The sequence below is a fragment of the Oryx dammah genome, unplaced genomic scaffold, assembly GCF_014754425.2.
Source record: "Oryx dammah isolate SB20612 unplaced genomic scaffold, SCBI_Odam_1.1 HiC_scaffold_18, whole genome shotgun sequence".
Taxonomy (NCBI): Eukaryota; Metazoa; Chordata; class Mammalia; order Artiodactyla; family Bovidae; genus Oryx; species Oryx dammah.
This window is the reverse complement of record NW_024070202.1, coordinates 47,673,637-47,689,762: the sequence shown is the minus strand read 5'-3', so window position 1 is coordinate 47,689,762 and position 16,126 is coordinate 47,673,637. Positions and strand designations below refer to the sequence as shown.

The 16,126-nt window shown below is 43.1% G+C and overlaps 1 non-coding gene across 1 annotated transcript; it reads left to right on the top strand.

Annotated features, from left to right (window-relative positions):
• Nucleotides 1-14,220: 14,220 nt before the first annotated feature.
• Nucleotides 14,221-14,327, top strand: LOC120878316. Its single transcript, XR_005724522.1, has one exon. It is a non-coding gene; the product is annotated as a U6 spliceosomal RNA (small nuclear RNA).
• The last annotated feature ends 1,799 nt before the right edge of the window (nucleotides 14,328-16,126 follow it).

The following is a 16,126-nucleotide window of genomic DNA, read 5'->3' as shown; positions in this document are numbered from 1 at the left end:
TAAATTGAAGAAAGTAGGAAAAACCACTAGACCATTCAGGTATGACCTAAATCAAATCCTTTATGATTATACAGTGCAAGTGACAAACAGATTCAAGGATTAGATCTGATAGACACAATGCCTGAAGAACGAGGGACGGAGGTTCGTGATATTGTACAGGAGTCAGGGATCAAGGCCATCCCCAAAAAAAGAAATGCAAAAAGTCAAAATGGTTGTCTGAGGAGGCCTTACAAATAGCTGTGAAAAGAAGAGAGGAGAAAGGCAAAGGAGAAAAGGAAAGATATACCCATTTGAATGCAGAGTTCCAAAGCATAGCAAGGAGAGATAAGAAAGCCTTCCTCAGTGATCAATGCAAAGAAATAGAGGAAAACAATAGAATAGAAAGACTAGAGATCTCCTCAAGGAAATTAGAGATAGCAAGGGAACATTTCATGCAAAGATGGGCACAATAAACGACAGAAATGGTATGGACCTAATAGAAGCAGAAGATATTAAGAACAAGTGGCAAGAATACACAAAAAAGATCTATACAAAAACAAGATCTTCATGACCCAGATAATCACGATGATATGATTACTCACCTAGAGACAGACATCCTGGAATGTGAAGTCAAATGGGCCTTAGGAAGCATCACTACGAACAAAACTAGTGGAGGTGATGGAATTCCAGTTGAGCTATTTCAAATCCTGAAAGATGATGCTGTGAAAGTGCTGCACTCAATATGCCAGCAAATTGGAAAACTCAGCAGTGGCCACAGGACTGGAAAAGGTCAGTTTTCATTCCAATCCCAAAGAAAGGCAATGCCAAAGAATGCTCAAACTACCTCACAATTGCACTCATCTCACACGCTTATAAAGTGATGCTAAAAATTCTCCAAACAAGACTTCAGCAATATGTGAACCGTGAAATTCCAGATGTTCAAACTGGTTTTAGAAAAGGCAGAGGAACCAGAGATCAAATTGCCAACATCCGCTGGATCATGGAAAAAGCAAGAGAGTTCCAGAAAAACATCTACTTCTGCTTTATTGACTATGCCAAAGCCTTTGACTGTGTGAATCACAACAAACTGTGGAAAATTCTTAAACAGATGGGAATACCAGACCACCTTATCTGCCTCTTGAGAAATCTGCATGCAGGTCAGGAAGCAACAGTTAGAACTGGACATGGAACAACAGACTGGTTCCAAACTGGGAAAGGAGTATGTCAAGGCTGTATATTGTCACTCTGTTTATTTAACTTATATGCAGAGTACATCATAAGAAATGCTGGGCTGGATGAAGCACAAGCTGGAATCAAGACTGCTGAGAGAAATATCAATAACCTCAGATATGCAGATGACACCATCCTTATGGCAGAAAGTGAAGAAGAGCTAAAGAGCCTCTTGATGAAAGTGAAAGAGGAGAGTGAAAAAGTTGGCTTAAAGCTCAACATGCAGAAAACGAAGATCATGGCATCTGGTCCCATCACTTCATGGGAAATAGATGGGGAAACAGTGGAAACAGTGTCAGACTTTATTTTTGGGGTGCTCCAAAATCACTGCAGATGGTGATTGCAGTCATGAAATTAAAATACACTTACTCCTTGGAAGGAAAGTTGTGACCAAACTAGACAGCATATTAAAAAGCAGAGGCATTACTTTGCCAACAAAGGTCCATCTAGTCAAGGCTATGGTTTTTCCAATGGTCAGGTATGGATGTGAGAGTTGAACTATAAAGAAAGCTGGGTGCTGAAGAATTGATGCTTTTCAACTGTGGTGTTGGAGAAGAGTCTTGAGAGTTCCTTTGACTGCAAGGAGATCCAACCAGTCCATCCTAAAGGAAATCAGTCCTGAATATTCATTGGAAGGACTGATGCTGAAGCTGAAACTCCAATACTTTGGCCACCTGATGTGAAGAACTGATTCCTTGGAAAAGACCCTGATGCTGGGAAAGATTGAAGGTGGGAGGAGAAGGGGATGACAGAGGATGAGATGGATGGATGACATCACAGACTCAATGGACATGAGTTTGAGTAAGCTCTGGGAGTTGGTTATGGACAGGAAGACCTGGTGTGATGCAGTCCATGGGGTTGCAAAGAGTTGGACACAATTGAGTGACTGAACTGAACTGAACTGAAGGAAGAAGTGAAGGGGTGAAAATAACCCATTTCCTATTGAAGCTTGGTTTGTGTGAGCCAGTGGGCAGAGGTAAGAACATTATTCACAAGAACTGATGAAGACTGAGCTGGAAAATTTTAAAAGTTTAATCCAAAGCAGTAAAGAGAAATTATAAGGTAGAAAACATTTAAAAGGCGTGGATGCAGGGGTTAGAGAACAACAGTGTTACTAGAACTGTTAAGTGTAGGATTGAAAACATCAAAGGCCATGGAGAATAGGCAAAAACAAGGTCAGAAACCGCTAGAATCTAAGACACCGAGTGCAGAAAGCAGAGCTCATACTTCTGGGTCTGAATCTGAGTGAAGAACTGACTTCAACCTCCTGTAGTTACTATACATTCCTCAACTGTGTCCCTTGGTAAAGAAAAAGATTTTAGGTTGTTAGGATTCTTCTAATGTCCTGTATTGCTCATCACCCTGGAAGTCAGTAGTCACTGTGTAATCTTAAACTTTCTCTACACCTTCGTTACCTCACCTGTTAAATGGACACAATAACAGCCCAAGGTAGTTTTGTTTTCTATGAAGGATTCAACAGAGACTTCATATTATGGAAGACAGTAATTTAAGATTGATCCAGACAAAGAATATCAAGCAATTCTATTGTCAAGCTGCATAGTTTACAATGCACTCAACCAGTCAACCTTGAAGTTACACAATTCTTGGCAAAATTTGACTGTTGGGTCATAGAGGAGACACAGATTTTTCTTTATTTCAAAATTTTCACACAAACTGAGACTTTGATTTTATTACACTATATAAATTTTTGCATTAAATTTTAAATTAAGTAAGTACTAATTAAATGGAGTCTTGGACAAAAAGGACATAGAGTAGAATTTGATAAATATTTTTATCTGTCAGCTACTGCAGTGTAACAAAACACCCAAAACTCAGTAAGTAAAAACAGAAACCATTTGTTAATTCCCACCTATCTGCCAGTCAGCTAGGGAGCTGGCTAATATAGGCCAGGCTTGCCTGGAAGGTTCCACTGGTCTCATCTGGTTTCACTCACACATCTAGGCGGCGGCGGCGGCTGCGGCTGCTGCTAAGTCGCTTCAGTCGTACCCGACTCTGTTCAACCCCATAGACAGCAGCCCACCAGGCTCCCCCGTCCCTGGGATTCTCCAGGGAAGAACACTGGAGTGGGTTGCCATTTCCTTCTGCAGTGCATGAAAGTGAAGTCCCTCAGTCGTGTCCAACTCTTAGTGACCCCATGGACTGCAGCCCACCAGGCTCCTCCATCCATGGGATTTTCCAGGCAAGAGTACTAGAGTGGGGTGCCATTGCCTAGGGGTCACATAATCTAGGCTAAATTTAACTGAGATGCCCCTATCTTTTCAGCTTCCTCCTGTGATTATCAAGCCAGGCAGGGCACATCCCTTTCCTGGAAGTAGCAGAAAATGAGTGGAAATGGACAAAGACTCGAGGCCCAGTCTTGGAACTGGAGCTCCATCACTTCTGCCTCATTCCATTAGCCAAGCAGAATTATACAATCAAGTCCAGATCAAGGATGTGGAAAGAGTCTGCTAACACATGTCTTTTTTTTTAATGTCTCCCACAACTAGAAGGTGTGTATGCTAAGATCCCCTAAATGTCCAACAACAAAGGAATAAACAACATGTGATACACGTATACAAAGGAATACTACTCAGCCATAAAAAAGAATGAAATCGTGCCATTTGCAGCAACATGGATGAACCAAGAGATTATCACACTAAAGAAAATAAGTCAGAGAGAGAAAGACAAACACCATACTATGATATCACTTTCTATGTGGAATCTAAAACATAAATGAACTTATCTACAACAGAGAAATAGTCACAGATGTAGAGAACAAACCTGCGGCTGCTAAGGGGGAGGGGGTAGGGAGGGAGCTTGGGTCTAGCAGATGCAAAATATTATATACAGAATGCATAAACAACAAGATCCTACTGTACAGCACAGGGAACTATACTCAATATCCTGGGATAAACCATGATGGAAAAGAGTATGAAAAAGAATGTACATATAACTAAATCAATTTGCTGTACAACACTGTAAGTAAACTATACTTCAATAAAATAAATTAAAAAGAAAAGTATAGGGATCCAATCTGTCTTGTTCCCATTTTACTGGTGAGGAAACTGAGACACAGAGAGGTCACATAGGTATGAAGTGGTAAAGCCAGGATTTGAACTAAAATAGTCTGTCCCTAAAGTGCATGCTGTTAACCACTACATTATATCATTTCTCCTAACAAATGCAAATAATTAACAATATAGAAGATTCTGGGCCCTAAATTAGACCTAAATGCTATAATGCCTTTGACTGTGTGGATCGCAATAAACTGTGGAAAATTCTTAAAGAGATGGGATACCAGACCACCCGACCTGCCTCTTGAGAAACCTGTATGCAGGTCAGGAAGCAACAGATAGAACTGGACACGGAACAACAACTGGTTTCAAATAGGAAAAGGAGTACGTCAAGGCTGTATATTGTCACCCTGCTTATTCAACTTATATGCAGAATACATCATGAGAAACGCTGGGCTGGATGAAGCACAAGCTGGAATCAAGATTGCTGGGAGAAATATTAATAACCTCAGATATGAAGATGACACCACCCTTATGGCAGAAAGTGAAGAAGAACTAGAGAGTCTCTTGACGAAAGTGAAAGAGGAGAGAAAATTGGCTTAAAGCTCAACATTCAGAAAACTAAGATCAAGGCATCCAGTCTCATCACTTCATGGCAAATAGATGGGGAAACAGCGAAAACAGTGAGACATTTTGGGGGGCTCCAAAATCACTACAGATGGAGACTGCAGCCATGAAATTAAAAGACACTTGCTCCTTAGAAGGAAAGTTATGACCAACCTAGACAGCATATTAAAAAGCAGAGATATTACCTCGCCAACAAAAGTCCATCTAGTTAAGGCTATGGTTTTCCCAGTAGGCATATATGGATGTGAGACTTGGGCTATAAAGAAAGCTGAGTGCCAAAGAATTAATGCTTTTGAACTGTGGTGTTGGAGGAGACTCTTGAGAGTCCTGTGGACTGCAAGGAGATCCAACCAGTCCATCCTAAAGGAGATCAGTCCTGGGTGTTCATTGGAAGGACTGCTGCTGAATCTGAAACTCCAATACTTTGGCCACCTGATACAAAGAGCTGACTCATTTGAAAAGACCCTGATGCTGGGAAAGATTGAGGGCAGGAGAAGGGACGACAGAGGATGAGATGGTTGGATGGCATCACCGACTCAATGGACATGAGTTTGGGTAAGCTCTGGGAGTTGGTAATGGACAGGGAGGCCTGGTGTGCTGCGGTCCACGGGGTCGCAAAGAGTTGGACATGACTGAGCTACTGAAATGAACTATAATGCTTTTTTTCTGAAGCCAGAATGTCTCCATGAAGCATCAAATCACTGCATTTATTACTGGGTCAGATGATAACACAGAAGGAAAGTGTTAAGAAAACTGAATTTGTTAGATAGGCTGGACAATCCATTAAACAACCTAGAAAGGTGATAATGTTCATCTTCCTGCTTCCAAGTAGGGCTGTGTATCACTCGTATCAGGAACACTACAGTTAGCTGTGATTTTTAGTCATCAGAGACTATTTCTACCACCACCTATGGAAATTCTGTCCATGTTCCATAATTCCATAATTATGAAACATAATTCCATGTTTCATAATTTCATAAGGTAAGCAAGTTTTCTTACCATTAGACCTAAACTGTTCAATTTAATTGCACTATGACTTGGATCAGCTCTGTAAAGTTTAGATCAAGGGTTGCAAACTGGCAGACTGTGGGCTTAAACCAGCCTACAGACATACTTTGTTTTGCCTGCACTGACACAAATGTTTCAATAGTTGCCAACATTTAAAAATAGGGATCTTCATATTAAAAATCCAGCTCTTGTTGAATTAAATTCTCTAAAAGGGTTTGCTTATAATCAGAATTGTCTCGTGTTTGAAAGTTTGGCAGTCACTTACAAAACCTGAACTTGGTGATTTTTTTGAAGAAAAAATGATGATGTTAACTACCAATTCATTTCTACACTTCTATGAATTTAGTTATTTAGACTGTCTTCAAATATAATGACCGAAAGTTGTCCATAATATCCTTTTATTATCACAATCTATACATATCTGTCGGAGAAGGCAATACACCCACTCCAGTACTCTTGCCTGGAAAATCCCATGGACGGAGGAGCCTGGTGGGCTGCAGTCCATGGGGTCGCAAAGAGTCAGACACAACTGAGCAACTTCACTTTCACTTTTCACTTCCATGCATTGGAGAAGGAAATGGCAACCCACTCCAGTGTTCTTGCCTGGAGAACCCCAGGGACGGGGGAGCCTGGTGGGTTGCCGTCTATGGGGTCGCACAGAGTTGGACACAACTGAATTGACTTAGCAGCAGCATACATATCTGTAGTTGTTTTTCTCTTTTCATTCCTATTATTGTTGACCTATGGCTTTTTTTTTTTTTTTTGTATGGGATAAATTTTGCCTGAACTGAACCAATTCTTGGTTTTTATTTTCTCTATTGTTTCTTTATTTGCTATGTATAATTATTGAATTAAGCTCTTATCATTTCTAAACTGCTATTTTTCACTGGGTATGATATGCTAGGTTTATTCTTAAATTTTTGAAGCTGGAATCTTAGCTCATTGATGTTGATCCTTTCTTTTCTGATATAAGCTATTGATTTTTGAGTATAATTTTAAGTGTACCTCACAAGTTTGAATATATCGTGCTTTTAGTTTTCAGTGCGAAATAATTTTAAATTTACATTATGATTTTTTTCCTTTGACCCATGAGTTGTAGTGGGTTTGGCAAACTAGCATTCATCATCCATGCCAAACTCTTTCTAGTTGCCTTCCAACCCTCCAGAGCATGGAAAGATAAAGCTTCATATGTCAGTCTCCCATGCTTCATATTCAGACTCCCTGAATGTGAATTAGGTTCTTTCATTGGATGTGCCTACCCATGAATTGAAAGAAGGAAAAAGAGTACATATCATCAGGACAATCTTTTAAGATGGTGACATGGAAGGATCCTGAGCACCACCTCCCATCCCACCGCCCCCTGGACACATGGAGCAATTCCCTCTGAAAGAAATTAGGTATCTACCTAAGCAACTGCAGGCTTCCCCGGTGGCTCAGCAGTCAAGAATCCACCTGCAATTCAGGAGACACAAGTTTGATGCTTGGATTGGGAAGACCCCCTGGATAAGGAAATGGCAACCCTCTTCAGTATTCTTGCCTGGCAAATCCCATGGACAGAGGAGTCTGGCGGGATACAGTCCATGGGGTCACAAGAGAGTCAGACATGACTTATCGACTAAACCACTACCACATAAGCAACTCCTCCACACTGGGCAAACAAGAAAATAGCCACATCAAAACATGTAAGAAGGGCTGAGACACACTCCCATCATAAACCCTGCTACAGTGCTGCTGGTGCTGCTAAGTCACTTCTGCAGTGCCATACAACTGGAGAGAACCCCTAACTCCCAGCTTCTCCCTGAGTGAAGAGTTTGGAACCCATATTGAAAGTCTCTCACCTAAGGGACAGGTCCCCCAAAATACCTAGCTCTGAATGCTAACCAACAAGGTTTGCACGCATGAAACCCACAAGACTACAGCCAGCAAAGCAGCTATTATTAAAGGTGCAAGCACTCACCACGGCTATGCCCTCAGGGCTTAAGGTAGAAATAGCTGGCAGAAAGGGCCATTTCCCCACCTTTCCCTGAAAGGGGTCTAATTTGCAGACTTCAAAGGCTGCTGCCTGAGGGTCAGGCTTCTAACTCTGCACACATCTGTGATTATGTACAGAGATCATGTGAAACCTCCCCTGTCCTTTCCCCTTGCCTACTCCAGTCACCAGTAGCTCCCTGGAAGGAGTTTGTACACCTGTCTGGTATGCCAGTTTTTGCTGCCACTGCCTGAGAAACAACTCCCCAGATCACCAGTCTCTCACAGCAATGGGGATTGATTCAGGAGTCCTGGAGATCTATAGCAAATACTCTTCCAGGCCTATACATCAAGGCCCAGGGCAGAAGAACAGATAAAAATGCCTATTTTGCAGTTTATTCCTGGAAGGGGCCTAACTACTTATTTTCCAAGCTGTTGCCTGAAGGTCCAGCTTCCAATTGACCTGCATCTAGATGCTGACTGCAGTCTTCCCTTTGGGATACTTAAGAGTTTTGACACACCCTTAACTACTAGGAGCCACTAGGAATAAAGAAGGAAATCTGGACAATCTCAAACTTTTGAGACACAACCCAGGGCATAAGCCAGGCCGCTTGACAAGGTTCATCTCCTACATAAGACTACTCTATCAAGACTGGGAGAGGTCCAGTCTTGAAGTCCTAACCCTGGTGGTCCAGTGGTTAGGACTCCACGATTCCATTGCAGGAGGCACAGTTTCCATCCCTGGCTGGGGAATTACGAATAAGATCCCGTATGCCACTTGGTGTGGCCCAAAAAAACCAAAACAAAGCCCCCAAACCAAATGACAAGTCAAGTGGCCAAGGCTCTTCCACCAATACATTTTAAAGAAAAGAATGGAGGGGGAACCTATAGATTAAAAGTGACCTGACATACCACATAAACTTCCAAAGGGCAGATACCACTGAATGATGGTGTCTAGAATTACACACTTACACAACAAGCTAGAAAGAAAGGAGACATTTGTGAGGAAGTAACTGCTATAGAAAGTAGTTGTGTTTGGATGTTTGTTAACACAAGGTGGATATTCACTTTTGAATAATTCATTAAGCTAGACTTTTGTAGTTTTGTGCATCTGGTTTCATTTCACAATAAAAAGAAAGTGGCAGGGGGGAATGATTCCTATTTCAAAACGATCTTATTGCATAGCCTTTATTGATCCAACCCCACATGAACAATTTGCTGGATCTCAGGATTAGTCTGTAAGAAACCTGAAACAATCTCATTCCACTATTTTACAAACACATGGGTACATAAATAAACATAAGCTATTTTATACTTGTGTATACATATCTAGTGGAGAAGGAAATGGCAACCCACTCTAGTGTTCCTGCCTGGAGAATCCCAGGGACGGGGGAGCCTGGTGGGCTGCCGTCTATGGGGTCGCACAGAGTCGGACACGACTGAAGCGACTTAGCTTATACATATCTAGATGTGTGTGTCTGTATAGTTAACAGTGACAATAAGTAGATTCAGTTTATCATCCACGAATATCAAACAATACCTGAATATGGAATAAAGAGGGAAAAGAGAAGTACATTCCCACAATAGAGTATATCACAGTCTGGTACTCTCTTCTCTGGACACACTTGACTACTCTCCAGTTCCAAACAGTCCATTCCTCCATTCTCCCCTCTGCGGAGACCTTGTTCCTAGAGTTCATTTGTCACTGGAACACTCCTCTCTTCACAACCTAGGTGCATTTGCTGCTTGTCCGAGCCCTCTCTGATCTCTAACTGAACCTGAGCACTCCCTCGTCTGAGTCCCATCATGGTCTGGTACTCTCTCATGCAATTTATTTTGAATTGCCTGGTTTTGTAATTGCCTCTCCTCCTTTCAGATCATGTGATTATAAACTCACTGCAAACAGAAGCTGTGTAACTCATTCTATGTGTCCCTTTAAGAATGAGCACAATATCTTATACAGTATAGCCATCAATAATCTTTTCTTTTTTTAGTACAAGAAATTTACTATCTTTTTTTCTTGGTTGATAGTTCAGTTCAGTTAAAAAGCAACTGTCTTCATCAGTAGGTTTTTAACACTGAAGATGCCCATTCTATGTTAACATAGCATTGATTTTACTTAGTATTTAGTTATAAGTCACAAAGCTCTGTAACCTGTATGTCAGTTTCTCAGTTATTGTCCAAAACAAAGTTATCAAGAATTCACCAAAAGCTCTAGGAAGCTGTCACCTCTAGTGGTGCTGGCAGCAACCTTCCAGCAGAGGGCAGAAGAGGGCTGAGAGAAGGGCAGTCACCTGCTGGGAGGCTCCAGGATGCCTTTGTGAGCTGAGTGAGGGACGTGGACCCAGGTGGTTTAGTCGCTAAGTCGTGTCCACCTCTTGCTGCCCCATAGACTGTATGTAGCTCGCCAGGCTCTTCTGTCCATGGGATTTTCCAGGGATGAACACTGCACTGGGTTGCTATTTCCTTCTCCAGGGCATCTTCCCAACCCAAAGATCAAACCTTGGTCTCCTGTTGCAAGCAGATTCTTTACCAACTAAGCTACCAGGACATAGACCCAGGGGAATCTCCCATTTCAAGGTAGAAGTTTTCCAGAGCTAGGGAACAAGCAATGCTAGAACACTCCACGAGCCTCTTAGATCTCAAAGCAGTCATAGCCCTGATGTGATCTTTTTTTTTTTTTTTCAAAGTTTAGACTGAGAGGGATGCAGACTGGATGGGAGTGGAATAGAGGGCTCAGTTTCCTCTTATGTAACATCCTGAAGCAACTTGTAGACTCAAAATCTGCCTCCTGAGAAACCACCTCCCTTCTAAATGCTGCCTTTGCCTGGTAATTCCTCCCAGGGGCAGCTTCTCCCATGCTCTCTAAGAATGGGACCAGCTCTTAAAGCAGCTGTTTCCTTCCTTGGACTGCCCTCTGCCTTACCCAATTCTGGTCAGCAGGTTCTCTGCAGTTACAGGCTGTCCCATCTGGGCTTTGAAAGAGATCATTATTTTCAGGCCCAAATAATATATTAGCACAATTTTTCCATATTTCAAGGAGTACATGTTTAGAAGAGAGATTCTGTGACAGTTCTACCTTAATCATTTGTCATACAAGATGAGTTTTTTATAAGAAGCCCATCTCTAGTCATTGGGGGTCCCTGGGTCTCACTGCTCAAGGTTTACCCCACCCCACAAAAGTGTAGCGGGTTCCTTCTAGAAACTGCAATTTTGGTGGTGGTTTAGTCACTAAGTCGTGTCTGACTCTTGCAACCGCATGGACTGTAGCCCTGCCAGGCTCCTCTGTCTATGGGATTTTCCAAGCAAGAATACTGGAGCAGGTTGCCATTTCCTTCTCCAGAGGATCTTCCTGACCCAGGGATCGAATCCACGTCTCCCACATTACAGGTGGATTCTTTACCGCTGAGCCACCAGGGAAGCCATCTGCAAATTTCAGTTCAGTTGCTCAGTCGTGTCCGACTCTTTGCGGCCCCATGAATCACAGCACACCAGGCCTCCCTGTCCATCACCAACTCCCGGAGTCCACCCAAACTCATGTCCATCGAGTCAGTGATGCCATCCAGCCATCTCATCCTCTGTCGGCCCCTTCTCCTCCTGCCCCAATCCCTCCCAGCATCAGCGTCTTTTCTAATGAGTCAACTCTTAGCATCAGGTGGCCAAAGTATTGGAGTTTCAGCTTCAACATCAGTCCTTCCAATGAATACCCAGGACTGATCTCCCTTAGGATGGACTGGTTGGATCTCCTCACAGTCCAAGGGACTCTCAAGAGTCTTCTCCAACACCACAGTTCAAAAGCATCAATTCTTCGGTGCTCAGCCTTCTTCACAGTCCAACTCTCACATCCATACATGACCACTGGAAAAACCATAGCCTTGACTAGATGGACCTTTGTTGTCAAAGTATGCCAAAGTATGTTGGCAAAGTATGCCAAAGAATGTTGGCAAAGTATGCTCAAACTACCACACAATTGCATTCATCTCACACGCTAGTAAAGTAATGCTCAAAATCTGCAACTGGCCACTGTGAAAAGAATTTCAGGGGCCCAGCCATTTGTGGACAGAGGCAACAGGGGCATGACAAATAAGAACCCTCTGCTCCTGTGCAGGCTTTCCTTGATCATCTGCATCAAGACCACCGAGCACTGACAGGTACCAGCCCACCTGCTGCACTCTGCCCTGAGGGTGAACATGGGGAGACCCTGGCTGACCAACTGCAGCAAAAGAACCATCTTGTTGAGCAGAGTTCCCAGGGCACTCTTTGTAACACCTTTAGTTTTCCAGTTTTTCAAAAGCCTACCTTGGTCCTGAAGTCTCTGGAACACTATGAAGTATGGACTTTGCTGTGAAAAGCAGAGCTTTTAGAATATCTGAGATGGCTAATAAGCCATACCTGCCTGGAATCTAGCTTCTCCCCCTGTTTAGAAACAGACCTCTGGCCAATGTGACAGGTTGTTTGTTTATAAAAATAAATATTTAAATAAACAACTATTTATGTATGTGTATATAAATAAGTTAGCTAACTGCTCTGAGCCTCTTGTGAAGATTGGATGATTACAATACAGTGTGTTTCTAGTCATGTCCAACTCTTTGTGACCCCATGAGCTGCAGCCCACCAGGCTCCTCTGTCCATGGGATTTCCCAGGCAAGAATACTGGAGTGGGTTGCCAGTTTCTCCTCGAGGGGATCCTCCTGGCCCAGGGACCAAACCTGAGTCTCTAGCATCTCCTGCATTGGTAGGCAGGTTCTTTACCAACTTCGCTACCTCTGAGCCTCTTGTGCAGATCAGATGTCACTAAATACAAGTACAAGCTTTGGGGAGAGGCCTCTTGGAAGCCATGTCTGTTCTCCCCTCATTCAGTCCCAGCTTAAACAGGGACACAATGGCTGAAGGTCCAGCCCTGGTCTTGTGAGCCCAGTACTGGGGCAGAGACAAGAAGAGCTTGGTCACTGAGGACCTCTGGAGCCACCATACCAGCCCCACTCTTCCCTCCATCTGTTACTTGAGAAAATGAACCCCTAATTTTCTTGGGCAGCCCCCACTGTAAACTGCAGAAGGCAACACTGACTGATGTTACACAAACATCACCGCCAGACACTGAGGACAACTAGACAAAAGATGCCTGCTTGTGTTTCCCCAATCTAGACAGAATCTTCCAGTTTTATTTTCCCATACTGCATGCAAACAACCTTAGCCACACCTTTAAGGTTTAGGTGGGGGGTGGGGTTTCACCCTTAAACTGGAAGGAGGCCCACATTTAGCAGCTGGTCAGAGGCCAACATGTGGAGGTAAACCTGTAACAGGTGTGTAAGTAAGATACTTGTTACATGCATAATACGAGTGACACTTGATCCCAAATTCTGACTCTAACAGAAACCCATGAATCTACCCCCATTCCAGACAAGTTAAAGGAAACATCCTAATGATGTTCCTTCTCTTTTTATTCTAATTATAAAAGTAATATAAAACCTCATACAACCAGAAAAATCTGCAGATACAACATACAAATGCAGAAAACAGAGGGACATAAAAAGCATAAATAATTCCAACCAGAAATGATAACTTTTATGCCATGGAAATAACCTCTTGAACCTTTTGAGACAGACAATTGCCCACACATGCATTTACTGTTAGATTGGATCAGAGTAGAGGGGTAACTCTGCCATTGTACTTGTGTGATTGTGTAACTGGAACCCCTACTCAGCACATCGCAAACATATTTCCATTTTAGTGCAACAAGTGCAGCCTCCTCTGTCGAGGTACTGGACCTGGGACTGTCCCTCCTATACTGCTACCTCCCTGTTTCTAGAAGGGCTTCCGAGGTAGTGGTAGCCTTCGGGGAATGGCCCTGAAGCCAGGACAGCCAAATCCACTTCTCTGGCAAGCCTTGGGGGAGGGGCAGGCTGGCTGCCCCAGGGCATGTGGGCCTTTCTGGGTGACTACCCAACGCCATCCCCCGACTCAGCCTTTTGACTTGCCCAGGATCACATCTCTCCTCTCCTCCAGGCCCTCAGCCCTGTCCAGTGTGCTCCAGGGCATTATACATACATATATACATACATGCAGACACACAAACACACACTCAGTCGTTCACTCCTGCCTGTCTTTCTCTCTCTCAGTCTCTGTCTCACTGCTATCCAGTCTCTTACAGATATCATATTGCTCTGCTCCATGGGGCTCTTTCATTTTCGTTCCCTAGTTTTCAGCCAAGAAAATAAACCATTTTTCCCCTCTGTACTGCCGAGGGGCAGATGATATTAGATCGCTCTGCTGCTGACTGTGCAGAGGAAAGCCCTCTGCATCTAGAAACACAGGAGGAACGTCCATCTGCCATCTTCCCAGGTGGGTCTCAAAGCCATGGGCAGGAAGAGGACTTCTTCTCAAGAATACTGGCATGCTCGCTTCGGCAGCACGTATACTAAAATTGGAACAATACAGAGAAGATTAGCATGCCACTTGTGCAAGGATGACACACAAATTCATGAAGCATTCCATATTTTTATGGAAGCAACCTAGATGTCCACTGATGGATGAATGGATGAAGAAGTTGTGGTACATATATACAGTGGAATACTACTCAGTCATAAAAAGGAATGCATTTGAGTCACTTCTAATGAGGTGGATGAACCTAGAGCCCATTATACAGAGTGAAGTAAGTCAGAAAGGTAAAAACAAATATCATATATTAACACATATATATGGAATCTAGAAGGGTGGTACTGACAAATCGTTCACAGAGCAGCAATGGAGATGCAGACAGAGAGAACAGACTTATGGACAAGGCTGGGGGAGAAGCGGGAAAGGGTGAGACGAACAGAGAGAGTAGCATGGGCGTATATACACTAACATATGTAAATAGACAGCCAATGGGAATTTGCTGTACAACTCAGGGAACTCAAACTGGGCCTCTGTAATAAACTAAGGGGTGGAAATGGGTGGGAGGTAAGAGAGAGATTCAAGGAGGCAACATATGTACACCTATGGTTAATTCATGTTGATGTATCACAGAAATCAAACCAATGTTGCAAACCAATCAATTAAAAATAAATATTAAAAGGAAAAAAAAGAAGAAGAATGGTTAACATTTACCAAGCACTCATTCTATGCCAGGCACTTTTCATATATTATCTCATATAACTCTCATGAACACCCATGATGTAGATACTATTATTATCCCATTTTACTGACGAGGATGGACTTCTCAGGAGATAAAGAACATGCCTGCCAAGAGAAGCAGGTGGGTTCAATTCCTGGGTCAGGAAGATCCCCTAGAGGAGGGCATGGCAACCCACTCCAGTATTCTTGCCTGGAGAATCCCATGGACAGAGGAGCCTGGCAAGCTATAGTCCACTGGATTGCAAAGAGTCGGACATGACTGAAGTGACTTAGCATGGATACAAATTGAAGATGGGGAAATTAACTTGGCCAACATCACATGACTAGTAGTTGGTATACCTGAGAACTGAACCCCCAAACCTGACTTCAGAGATCATTCTCTCTCCAGGGTGCAGTCCCCAGAGGAGGATGACCTCTTTGTCAGCTCTCCATTTCTAGAGATCAGGTGACTTGTCCTAAAAATTCACCAGCTATTTCAAATTCAATTTCTATACTTCAGCCTGTTCTGAGAAGTAGAATTTAGCAACTGTGGGGATTCCAAACACTGGACTTGCATGAGCTCAAACCAGATCTTTATTTAAGCCTTGGATAGCAAATTCCCTGGAAAGAACCAACTAGGAATTTAGATAAATCACTTCTGAACACATAGCCCAGGAAAGACTAATAACCCCACGATCCTTATTCCAAAAGGGAAGCTCAGGTTTGAAGCTTGTATAAAATGTCAAAATCTGAGCCAAGGCATTCCTGAAGCAATACAGAGGGAGAACTTGAACAGCTGGATGTCAAGATTTAGTATAAAGGTACAGTAACTAAGAAAACATGTTGGTACAAGAATAGAAAAATAGAACACCGTGTATACTGGAGATCTCTCAACCCACACATATAGGGACTCTTGGCTCAGGATGAAGGTAGCTCATGGGGAAGGACCATGTTTTAACATTTATTGTTTTGTTTAGTTTTGGCTATGTTGGGTCTTTGTTGCTGTACAGGTTTATTCTCTAGTTGTGGAGCTTCTCATTGCAGTGGCTTCTCTTGTTGTGGAACACAGGCTCTGGGGCGTGCGGGCTCAGTAGTTGCAGCTCTTGGGCTCGAGAGTGCAGGCTCAATAGCTGTGGCACAGAGCTTCGTGCCGTCGGCACGTGGGGTCTTCCTGATCACAGATGGAACCCTAAGTCTCCGGCACT